At 31.7% G+C, this 10,029-nt stretch overlaps 1 non-coding gene across 1 annotated transcript; it reads left to right on the forward strand.

Moving 5' to 3' along the window:
• The first annotated feature begins 5,865 nt into the window (after window positions 1–5,865).
• LOC130456625 (U6 spliceosomal RNA) lies at window positions 5,866–5,972 on the forward strand. The gene has a single exon (XR_008915694.1). It is a non-coding gene; the product is annotated as a U6 spliceosomal RNA (small nuclear RNA).
• Window positions 5,973–10,029: the final 4,057 nt, after the last annotated feature.

Below are 10,029 nucleotides of genomic sequence, written 5' to 3' on the forward strand. Positions count from 1 at the left end.
TTTTTATAAATTCAAATAATTACCTTTATATAGTAATACATTTAAATATGTATCAAATCATTTTAAAATCATTCAAAAAAGTTTTCCAAGTTCATTTTATCTTTAAACTTTTGATGGGGGAATTTTCTTTTTTTAATTCAAATATATTTCATTTTCCTAGTTAAATGTAATAACAATTTTCAACATGTTTTGAGAAATTATGGGATCAAAACTTTCTCCTCTCCCTTTTTTGCCCCCACTCTAAGATGCTAAGGAATTTGATCTGTGTCCTACATGTATTGTCTTGCAAAACAAACTTTCATTATTCTGAAATGGAAGTCCACACAAGATATAAGAAATTGATTAAAAATAATCTTAAAAGAATAAAGGGAGTCAAGCTAATATATTTGGTAGGAATACCTTTAACATACTTTGTAATGATACAAATTAAAAGTCAATATGAGTAGATAGACAGATGAGGTGATGAATGTGTAAAAGAAATATTCTACAGAATCACAGATTCTCAGAGTTGACAAGGCCTTCCATAGCCATCTAATATTAGCTATACCAGAAAATTATTCTTACTATAATATTCAAGCAAGTGATTTTCCAGACTTTGTGTGAAGCCCTCCAATGAATAGAAAACTAGATATAGCCCAATACAGCCTATTCCAATTCTGGGCAGATATAAGGGTTGGCAAATTTTCTGCTGTCCCATTCTTCCACTAGCTTGCCAAGAATTATCAACAGAATAGTAAAATGGAAATAATGCTGGATTTGGTGTCAGAAAACAGGGATTAACCTCGGGTAGTCTCTGGATCTTTTGGATATTAGTTTCCTCATTTATGAAATGAAAGATATTGCCTCAATGCATTCTAAAATACCTTCCTACTTCAAATGTATAATCTTATACAACCAGGTTTTCATTTTCCCCCTCCTACTTATCCCTCCTACAGCAAAAGAGAACCAAAAGAATTATTTTCTCTTTGACTTGCCCTGAGACTTGGTATTTGTTGAGCCCCTGGTTTTCTTTTAAGTTCCTTGGGACAAACTGAAGCAACTTTGAAGAGAGTAAACATTAAGGTGAAAGGGGACTGCATAAACTTCTACCAAACCAACGACCCCCCCATATCCCAGATAAACCAACTGAAGGCTTCACTGAACATATTTACTTCAATTTAAACTTTGATCAGACAGTTACTATAAAGAAATGTCTTATCTTTAAGATATCTGGTCATATACATGGCCATATTGGCCCTATGATTCTGGGCAAATTAATTAACCCTGTTTGCATCAGTTTCTTCATTTATAAAATGAGTTGGGGAAGGAAATGGCAAATCATTCCACTATCTTTGATAGGAAAACCCCAAATGGAGTTTACAGTTGGATATGATTGAACGTCAATGCATAATGAATTTTAAATATGTATACCCACATATATGTTTGCATGCATATGGTTGTACATATACATATACTGTGTTTATACATTTGAGTTTGTTTAAATATGTATATATTTTGTGTACATAAGTTTATATAAATTATGCAGCTTTTGGATCTGGCCAGTTTCTTCCACTGTCTTCCATTCCTGGAATACTCTCCTTTTTCATCTCTACTAGATTCTCTGGTTTCCCTGAAGTACAGACTAAATTCTCTTTGATATAGGTAGCTTTCTAAATTTCTCTTAACTCTTTTGCCTTCCCTCTTTTAACTGTATCCTCTTTTTTCCTGTAAATTGTTTGTTAATTTGTATTTGCTTGTTGTTTCTCTCATTTAATTGTGAACTCCTTGAGTAAAAGATTTTCCTTCTGTCTCTTTTCATGTTTCTATTAGCATAATGCATGTTACATATAGAGAGCTTAATAAATTATACTTGATTGATTGAGAACTGCAGGGTGCTAATTTGCTTAAACTTAGTATGACTTCAGCACAAATCATGAAGTGAATCTGTGGAAATTTCAAATTTTGTCATAGGGACTTGAACTCTTGGCACCTTGAATGAAGGTGACAAATCTGTTTTAAAGAAGGTTTAGATTCATTACCAGCAATGTAAACTCTTGCCACAGATGCATTACCATGTCCTAGAAATGGGGCAAGAGGGAGTTCAGTGAAGCAAAATATTTAGTTCCATTTCAAAAACACGTCTTAGGCTGGAATAGATACCAAAAATCAATTATGGATTCTACAAATTAGGGAAATAAAAAAAGAGAAAGTTAAAAGAAATATTGCATTAGAGAGAACATCTAGCTATGTTAGCAGATTTATTCTAAATTTGAATGACAGTCATGAAATACAGAAAGCCATGTTAGCAAAGGTAATGATGAGCTCAAGACAATATATGTAAAAGCAAGGAATGATGTTAAAGGGCCTTAAGTTCATTCCAGATGAAAATTAGAAAGGCATGTCTATTAAGTCTAGATGGAGAAAAATTGAGAGTGGATCATGATAGCTTTCTTCAACTACATGGATGTCTATAATAGAAAGACAGGAATTAGTTGACTTACCTTGTCTTTTTAAATGAGGGAAAAGGAAACAAGTATTTACTAAATACCCACTACATGCCATATACTGTGTTAAGCATTTTTACTAAATTATTCTATTCAATCCTCAAGACAACCCTGTGACATAAGTCACCTTTTTTCATTTTTTACAACTGAGAAAACTGAGGAGGACAGAAGAAATATATAAAAGCAATGGTAGGAAATTTTAAAGAAGACAAATTTAGATTTTATTCCAGAAATATCTTATTAATAATTCAAGATATTAAAAATAGAATGAGTGGACTTTGGAGAGAATAATGCTTCCTCTCATAGGACACCTTGAATTTATATTTAAAGGGGATTTATCATTTATGTTCTTGAGGCAATTCTTGGTCAGGTAAAGGTCAGCTACTTGGCCCCTAGTGTATCTTCAAAATTGAATTTTTTTTTAAATGAGGATTGCATAGTTTCATGGTTCTTTCAGACATTGATAAATTTACCAATTCTCTGTACCCAAAGAGGGAGACTATAGGCCCTTTGATATTCCAAACAGGCAAAGCTACTCCCAAGCAGTGTCTGCCCAGAACCATCTAGGTTATTAGTGAACTACTTTACTAGTGAAGTTTTACAGTTTTACCTCTAAGGAATATTGTGAGGGCTGAGATATTTACAAGGTGCTTAGTCCCTAAGGCGGAGTGGTATATAAATGTTTATTGTCTCAGGAAGACTCAGCAGCAAACTTATTTTTTAATATTTTTATTTTTCCATATTACAGATCAATAACTTCTTTTTATGTGAATTCATATATTTTAGAATGAATGATACCTCTCTCCTTCCCAATCCTCTCCCAGAAAACAGATACTATGTCATAGGTTGTACATATATTATCATATAATATATATTCCCATGTTTATCACATTGGGAAAAAACATATTTCTATCAATAGACAACAATTAATGGAAAAACAAAGAATGGCATGTTTTGATTTGCATTTAGATTCTTCCTGTTCCTTCAATGGTGGTGGTTATTCTTTTCTTTTATTGTGAGTCTCTTGAAGTTGTCCTGGATGTTTACATTACTAATAATAGTTAATTCATACACAGTTGGTCATCATGCACTATGATTCATATTTTGTACATTATCCTGGTTCTGCTCACTTCATTTTCCATCACTTCATAAAAGCCTATATAGGTTGTGTGTGTGTGTATGTGTGTGTGTGATCATCTTGTTTTCTTAGATCATAATAATATTCCATTTCAAACATATGCCATGACTTGGTCAGGCATTCGCCAATTGATGGACATCATTTCAGTTTTCAGTTCTTTGTCACCACAAACAAGATTTGCTGCAAACATTTTTGTACAGATAGGCTCTTTCCCTCTATCTTTAATTACTTTGGGATACAGACCTAGCAGTGCTATTGTTGAGTGAAAGGGTATATTCTATTTTATGGCCCTTTGGACATTATTTTCAGACTGCTCTCCACAATGGTTATATGACTTCATGGCTCCATAAGTAGAATATTAATATCCTGATTTTTCCATATTTCCCCCAACATTTATCATATCCTTTTTTGTCATGTTGGGAAACATTAAGATAAAATTTTGAAAGAAAAAATGGATTTTTAGAGATAGAGATGAAGATGGAATGCATTGTAAGCATAGAGCATGCATAGCTCAAAGGCTAAATAAGCTATGGGAGATAAAGTAGCATATGTAAAAAATGATGAAGGAGCAGAAGGTTCTATGTTTGGATTTTTGAGTTCATGGAGTTGAAAAATATATTAAGTCTTCAAAGACAAAACATGGCCTGATTGTGAAGCTCTTTAAATGATAAACATAAGAGATAATATTAAATCCTTGAGGTAAAAAGAAGCCATGATAAGTTTTTAAAAAGAACGTTGATGTGGTGAGGTCAGTGCTTTAGGAATATCCATTTGACAATTCTGTAGAGAATAGATTCATGTGGGCAGAGGCTTTTGGCATGGAAACCAATTAGGATGCTATTAAAATCATTCAGGCTATAGGTGATGAGATGCTAATCTAGGACAGTGACTGAATGAAAAAAGGATCTGCTTGTTAGATGTATTTTAATACAGAAAAAATATACATAATTTGTCAACTGATTGGAGGTGTGATAAGTGAGACCTATAGGGACAAAAGAAGACTCCCAGATTATGAATGTATGAAACTGGAACAATGGTGGTTCTCTCACCTGAAATAGAGGATTTAAGAAGAGTGGCAGTTTGTGGAAAGGAATGTTTTGTTTTGGACCTGCTGAGTTTGAAATACCTAAACAATTAGACTTTAATATGGGTAATTGTTAGCAAAGGACTGGAGCTCAGGGTAGAGATTGTGACTAGATGTAGAGGTAGGAGACACATACTTAAAACTGTTAGTTGGATTAATGGAAACTGGTGATGCCATCAAGTGAGAGATTACAGAGGAAAAGGAAAAGGCAATCAAGAACAGACCCTTGAAGACCATCCCTAGAAAATATGACATAGAGATAACAACGAAAAGCAAGGAGAGATCATATATATAAGAAAATGATGTTAAGAGAAGCATCACAAATATCCAGATAGGGAAGAATATCTTGGAGAAAAGATGGTCAGTTTCTGCCAAATTTTGCAAATACATAAGTGAAGAATATTCAGTCCAAAGAAGAAATAATTTGATAAAGAGAGTTAGATTGTTGACTAATTTGGAAAGATCCGTTTTAGTTAAATAATAAGGTCAGAAGCTGTAATGTAGAGAAAGGGATACATTCTATGCAAAAATCTTTTTTTTTTTAATTGAGGTGTGTTGAGAAAACAGAAAGGACTAGAGAAAGGGCTATAATGAGAATGGTAGGCTATAGTCAGTTTTATTTTCCTTTTTGTAGATGGGAAACATCAGTGTGTCATAGAGAGCATAGAAATAATTCCTAGATAGGAAGAGAATAACAAATATTGAAAAATAAGGTGATGGAGACATTTAATAAAGAAAATGACATGAAAAGGGAGGAAGAGTACAAGATGAAGAGCTGGATTTGGTGATTAGAACTGCCATATTTTTATCAGAGATATTGAGTAAAAGAGAAAATAGTTAAGAATAAGTCAAAGACACATAACAAGAAAATTCTTGGTAAATGACCTCATATTTTGAAGAAGTCATCATTTCAAAATGTATTTTATATTTTTAAAATATTTTATAAAATTTTAAATATAAAATAAATATATAATATGGTATATAAGCATATATTATATGTAATATTTGAAATAATATAATAAATAAAATAAAAATAAAAGTAAAATTTTATAAATGTTATGAAATTATTTAGTCAATTTTAAATAAGTGTTGTGAACTTACTCTAGGTAGGACTGAGAACAAAGGCTGATATTCTTTCATTTGATTGAAAAACAATCATAGTGTTTGTTTTAGGAGCACATATACAAAAATTGGAATGATACAGAGAAGATTGGCATGACTGCTGCTTATGGATTATATGAAAATTCATGAAGCATTACCATATTTTTACATGAGGAGGAAGCAAAAAGTAAATGCAGTAGAAAGTGAAGATGGAGTAAATGCTTAAATATTACTTTCAATGGAATTTGCTCATAAAAATGAATATCATCCACAGTCATTTGGGCATAAAAATAATTTTAGCCCCTAGATTGAAGGAATAAGAGAATAGGAAGAACTGATAGAAGGGAGAGTAAAACAGGGGAGGTGGTAGTCAGAAGTAAAATATTTGGAAGCAGGGAGACTGGAATGAAAGAGGTAAAATGAAGGGAAAATATTATGGAAGGGAACACACTATTAGCAATTATGACATGGGATGAAAATGGGAATAACTTCCAAATAAGTAATCATTGGTTAATTTCATTAGCAATAAAAGAATGAACAAAATCAAATTACCAGTATTATAAATGAAAAGGGTAAATGTGTCTGTCATGAAGAGGAAATTAAAGCGATTATTAGGAGATACTTTGTTCAATAACAAACTAATGTCTGATGATCTAAATATGAAATATGAATATTTTTGAAATATAAATTGCCCAGATAAATATAGTACTTCAATTAAAAAAAAATCTCAGAAAAGTAAGTCATCAATGTCTTCTCCAAGAAGAGAGAATCTCCAAGGTAGATGGATTCACAAGTAAATTCTAACAAAAATGAATAAATAAATAATCCCAATACCATATAAATGGATTTGGTAAAATAGGAAAAGGTCTTCCTAATTATTTTTACACCAAAAATATATTTTTATTCTTAACCTGAGAAGGGCAAAAAGTATGCTGACAGTTTTTCTAATTTTAACTAGCTCTGCATCCCTGATATTAATTCCATCTGGTCAACGTAAATAGTCCTTGGGACTTGTGATATACTGCTGTAATTTCTTTGCTAGTATTTTATATAAAATTTGTGCAACAAGATACATTACAGTAATAGGTCTGTGCTTTCCTTTCTCTGTTTTTGCCCATTACCGTCACTATTATTCAATACTGTAATAGTAGTGTTAGCTCTAGGAATAAGAGGTGAAAAATAAATTGAAGAAAGTAAAATAGGCAATGACAAAAAATAATTTTTATGAAAATTCAGTAAAATTCAGTAATATTCCTGCTCCAAAACTTACTTAGCCATTCTGAATTTATTTGGTTTCTAATTTGTTTCCAAATATTTATTAACACCAAAAGTGATGATATAAGTATTTTGGTATTTATGGGGTTTTCATGTCCATTTTTATAGGCCCAGTATTAGGAAATCTGAGTCAAAATATGTTTATATTTTTAGTCATAATACCTACATAATTAAAAATAATTTTGGTTCTATGGATTCACAGCTCAAGTACCAATTCATTAGTGAATATATCTTCTTAATGTTGAATATTCTCACCTTTTGTCATCTTTGCCAGTTTATAGTACATGAGATAAAATACAGTTTTTTTAATTGCCATTTCCCTCATCATTGGTTATCTATAGTCTTCTTCCATATTAATGTTAATAGTCTAAAACTCTTTTGAGACTTTTATGTATAATTTTTTACTTCTTACATATTAAATAATGTCTATTAAGTATTCTTTTTTTCTTCTAATTGCTCATCCTACATCAGTCTTCTAATTTCTAAATTAATGTAATAATATAGAGGCATTAATTTTAAAGGGAGAAGGGATTTCAGGGTTCATCTAATTCAACCCATACATGACCAAGAATCTACTTTACTGTATATACAATAAGTGGCTAAGGAACTTCAATCTACTAATTTTAAATATCTTCTCTTTCTAGGTCTTTAATTAGATGTTGGAGGATCATTTGTATGTAACATGGGGATAAAACAGAAATTGAAAGAATTCATTGATTATACTGCAATGAATCCCTAAATGACCAACTTTAAGGAATGTTATAGCTAAGTTAAAGAGCTTCCAAGCCAAGGAGAAAATATTTCAAGCAGCCAGAAATAAATAATTCAAATGTCATGGATCCCCAGGCAGGATTATACATGATCTGGCAGCTTTCATGCTGAAGAACTGGAAGGCTTGAATTATGATATTCTGCAGGGCAAGGGAAATGGACTTGCAACCAAGAAAAACCTACTTAAAAAAACTGACTATATTCCTGATGGGGGAAGAATGGTCATTTAATAAAATAGAAGATTTCCAAGTATCTTTGAAGAAAATACTAGACTTAAGTGGAAAATTCAAAGTCCAAAGAGATAACAAAAAAATGGGAAAGGGACCATTTGCACAAAACTATAGTGGTTGCAAAGAATTATAAATTAAAGGAATATCAATTGGGGAATGGTTGAACAAATTGTGGTATATGATGGTAGTGGAATTCTATTGTGTTATAAGGAATGGTGAATAGAATGGCTTCAGAATGAGCTGAAAATAAATACGAACATAATGGACTTCTCCATTAATGGCGGTGTAATGTCCCTGAACAATTTGCAGGGATCTAGGAGAAAAAAACACTATTCATAAGCAAAGGATAAACTATGGAAGTAGAAACACCGAGGAAAAGCAACTGCCTGAATACAGCGGTTGAGGGGACATGACAGAGGAGAGACTCTAAATGAACATTCTAATGCAAATATTATCAACATAGCAATGGGTTCAAATCAAGAAAACATGTAATGCCCAGTGGATTTATGCGTTGGCTATGGGGGGTTAGGGGGGGGAGGAAAAGAAAATGATCTATATCTTTAATGAATAATGCTTGGAAATGATCAAATAAAATATTAAAAAAAAATAAAAATAAATAAATATGTGAACTGATGCAGAGTGAAATAAGCAGAACCAGGAGACAATTATTCACAGTAACTGAAATGCTGTGGATCAAGATTTGATTAACTTTGCTCATAACAACAATGCAAAAATGCACATCAATTCTTAGGACTTATAAAAAAATGCTATCTACCTCCAGAGAAAGTACTACTAGAGTAGAAATGCAGATGAAAACATATGACTTAGCACTGGCTTATTTGGATATAAGATTTGGGGGTTTGGTTTTATAAGATATTTTACTTACAAACCTGAAATACAAATATGTTTTGCGTGATATTACATGTATAACTCAGGCTGAATTTCTTGTCACCTCCACAAGAGGGGAGGGAAGAAAGGAGGGAAACAACATGGATAACAGAACAGTGGTAAATGTACATGGAAACTGGTTATACAAATAAAATATATAAATATAATAAGATGATGTTGGAGATGTTATATATTTGTAATAGATAATAAATAATGATGGCAATAACTAGCATAATCACAACTCACTTAATGAGAATCAAAACAATGAGATTAATAATAAGTACTGTTATAGCTAAATTAAAAAAAAAAACAGCATGTTTAATCCAAAAAAAATTGCGAAGATATTCATATTTTACAATGAGAAAGCATGGGCAGGTAGAGGTCAAATGACTTTTATTTTTAACTTCACCCTTCTAATAAATGTTAGTGATTAGGTTTGCATCTTCATCTTTTAGACTATAAACCTAGCACTAAGTCCATTTTGATATGTCAGTGACTTTTTAAGCCTACAATCCTAGGAAAACAAAGTTATATATATATATATATATATATATATATATATATATATGCAGGTTTTACTAAGAAATAACAGAAGCATAGTAAAGAGAAAAGAAAACTTTCCTCTATCTTTTTCATTTATTTATTTATTTTTTTTGCTAAAGAACTAAATTTACTCCCTTGGGGAGAAAGGTACATTATTTCCATCTGTATGCTAATTTGATCTCTAGCCTCTCTGATGAGAAAGTGAATGGACCTAAGACTCCAAAATTGTTTCTGTTTAGACCAGAATTTAAACTGAATAACCCAAGCTGAAATGACCACTTATTCTCTACTAACGTCCATTTCTACCTTTTGTCAGAATCCATTATCGGAGTGAATGACAATTTTTATTATCTCAGACCAGAGATATCTGACAAAGGAAACTTGGCTCATGAAACACAAGATAGCATTAATATAGTTTCTGTCCAGCAAGGGTTTATGAATGTAACTTTTTTGCAGTAAAAATCAGCAGTGTTCATACAGAAATAATTTCCCAGTTTCTCTGCTTTATTTGAAGGAG

The sequence above is a fragment of the Monodelphis domestica genome, chromosome 1 (assembly GCF_027887165.1).
Source record: "Monodelphis domestica isolate mMonDom1 chromosome 1, mMonDom1.pri, whole genome shotgun sequence".
NCBI lineage: Eukaryota > Metazoa > Chordata > Mammalia > Didelphimorphia > Didelphidae > Monodelphis > Monodelphis domestica.